General features: G+C 42.0%; 1 protein-coding gene and 1 pseudogene across 1 annotated transcript in view; one reads left to right on the forward strand and one right to left on the reverse strand.

Moving 5' to 3' along the window:
• The window catches only part of LOC108282072 (zinc finger protein 709-like), a gene marked incomplete at its 5' end in the record, with an annotated part of 38,233 nt that overhangs the window by 19,011 nt on the left and 16,314 nt on the right, over nt 1-2,908 (forward strand). The window lies entirely within an intron of this gene.
• Nucleotides 1-2,908, reverse strand: part of LOC108282007 — a 6,218-nt pseudogene that overhangs the window by 2,209 nt on the left and 1,101 nt on the right.

Raw genomic sequence — 2,908 nt, forward strand, 5'->3', positions numbered from 1 at the left:
AGCGAAACTCCGTCTCAAAAAAAAAAAAAAAAAAAATAGTTTGACTAATGATTAAATTATTTCAAATTAACTCGACATCTTCATTTTCCGAAAGGAATAGATATTTGTGGGTTTTGTGGTGGAACTAGATGGTGTTTTACAGTTTGCTTTCATGCTTTATACATAAATACTTGGTTTGAGTGATTTTGCTGAATTCCTCAAACGCTAGGTTTTTCTCGTTTAAAAAATCAAGTGTGTTCCAAAGCCGCGTGACTGTTGAGCAGAGGCCTGAGGCAATGAGTGGAAGGTAGGGCCACCTTTGACTCTGACAAGGGAAGTAATTAAGACCCAGGTGATTCTTTTTAGGGCGCCTCCCCTGCAGGTGTCCTACGTACTCCTATCAAGGAGAGCAGGTGTCCTATGTAACACCTATCAAGGAAAGACCCCTTTAGTACTGACAGAAACTGAGCATTGAAAACCTGGGGATCCACATGTGCGTGGTAGGGAGGGGAACAGCATGATACTTTGAGGTTGTAATTGTAGTTTCCTTGGGCCTGCTTTTAGACATTGGATTTGAGTGGTAGTCGTCGTCGTTTTGAGAAAAAGGGTCTTGCTCTGTCACCCAGACTGGGGTGCAGTGGCACAGTCTTGGCTCACTGCAGCCTCGAGCTCCTGGGCTCAAGTGATCCACCTGCCTCAGCCTTCCAAGTCGCTAGGACTACAGGCACATGCTTCCATGCTCGGCTAATTTTTTTTTTTTTTTTTTTTAAAGACAGGGTCTAGATATATTGCCCTAGCTGATCTCAAAGTCGTGGCTTCAAGGAATCCCATCTTGGCCTCCCAGGTGCTGATGAGCCACCACTCCCGGCCTTCAGTTTTACCGGTGTTGCTGCATTCAGAGTGTTGAGAAAGTCTGTGAAGTTAGGATTTTTGTCTCCTGGATCTAAGATTGACGAATTTGAGAGTTCATTTGGGTCAGAACCTTAAACTGAATCTGGGACTGAACTATTGTAGGTACCTTAATGGTGAGAGTCTGAACCCCAAGCTTGTTAAGGTGTCTGACCTACTGCAGGTGGGTTTTACAGTTCTGAATTGCGGGGAAGCAGGCTGCTTAGCTGTTTAGAATATTTGTGTTTCTTTCGTTTGGATTCCTTTATCTGTTTATTTTGGCATTTCAACTGTAGTTTCCCTTAGCATTTTGTAGTGTTATACATGTGAGTGTGAAGGATTTTAGTTTCTTCAGCTTTGAAAATGAAAGTGGATAATGAAATACGATGTAAGCCAAGACAATCCTGGAACCAAAATAATTTTGTGTTCCTTTTGTGCAAAAGAATCTCAAGAAACGAGGTGAGTGCATTGAAGTTCTCGGGTGCATTTTTCATTTTTAAGTCAGTTTTGTGTGTGCATATCCCTAGAGAATATGGCATTTAAAAGGCTCTGCTCTTCCTAAGAAAAATAAATTTTTATTTTAATTGATGAAAATTCAGTTGCGTTCCTATTTTAATGATATGAGGGAAACTACTCAAAGCTTATGTAATCTTTGAGGCTTTTTTATGTTTAGAAAATTAGGTTTAATTCCATCATGCATTAAATAGGCTACTGATCCCTGAAAGCACTGCCCTCTGTGGGATACAGTAGAAAGACAAAATATGATGCAATTTGTCATTTAGTTAGAGATTTTTTTTCTTGATTTACACTTTTATACCCATTATTTAAAGGATGAAATCTTAGAATGGTTTCCTGTGTTTAAAAAAAGTTAGAATTCAGTAAATTTTAGAAATAAGTTAATTAAAAATAATAGTTAATAATCAAGTATGGTTTAAATAATTTTTTCAATCATTTAAAATACAAAGGTTTTTTAAAAATCTAAAAGAAAGTGTAGGTTGAGAAAACTTATTGCCAGATTATCCTGGTTTACCCTAATGTTCTTGCTCCAGCCACCCCTAGATAACCAGTTTCGATAATTACTTGTGCATCTGTGTTTCTTTATATAAAAACCATTGCAAATGCGTATTTTTCCTAATCACTATTGGCAAATGCATTGTCGTCGTCGTCGTCGTTGTTAGAGACAGAGGACAGCGTCTTGCTCTGTCACCCAGGCTGGAGTGCAGTAGTGCAATCAAAGCTCCCTGTAACCTTGAACTCTCGGGCTCAAGTGATTCTCTCATCTTAGCCTCCTGAGTAGCTAGGACTACAATTGCATGCCACCACACCCACCTACTTGATTTTTTATATAGAGATGGGGTCTGGCTGTGTTGCTTAGGCTGGTCTTGAACTCCTGGGCTTGAGTGATCCTCCACTTTGGCCTCCCAAAGCATTGAGATTGCAACCATGTGCCACCAGAGAGCCACCATGCCTGGCCCTATTCACCATTGTTATAATTAGTGGTTGGACTTCACATTTTTAATGTTTCACAACTGACCACTTCAACCTCTTCCCTTTATGCCCCACATCTGGACAAGCTGAGAAGGCCTGGGCATACTTTCTCTGTCATGGGCAGGAGATTCAAACCACATTACCAGCTGCCCATGCAGAGGAACTTGCACCCAGCCCCATTTCCAACCACTGGGCAAGTTCCTTTCCATGCTCTTTTAAGCCGTTTCCCACCTGCGTGAGAGGCCGGCCCTGTTCTCCCTGGAGACCTCAATCATAGGAGTAATAAGCTTTTTCATACCCTGTCCGTGTATGTGTGTCATCAGTGTCATCATTGCAGCCACAGCTCTCTAGGTGACTAGCAGTTGGTGCTGTGAACAGGATGTTTAGACACTGACCACCACTCACGGATATATCTTTTTTTTTTGAGACGGAGTTTCGCTCTTGTCACCCAGGCTGGAGTGCAATGGCGCGATCTCGGCTCACCGCAACCTCCGCCTCCCGGGTTCAGGCAATTCTCCTGCCTCAGCCTCCTGAGTAGCTGGGATTACAGGCA

This window comes from Cebus imitator, unplaced genomic scaffold (genome assembly GCF_001604975.1).
Source record: "Cebus imitator isolate Cc_AM_T3 unplaced genomic scaffold, Cebus_imitator-1.0 Scaffold234, whole genome shotgun sequence".
In the NCBI taxonomy this organism is placed as follows: Eukaryota; Metazoa; Chordata; class Mammalia; order Primates; family Cebidae; genus Cebus; species Cebus imitator.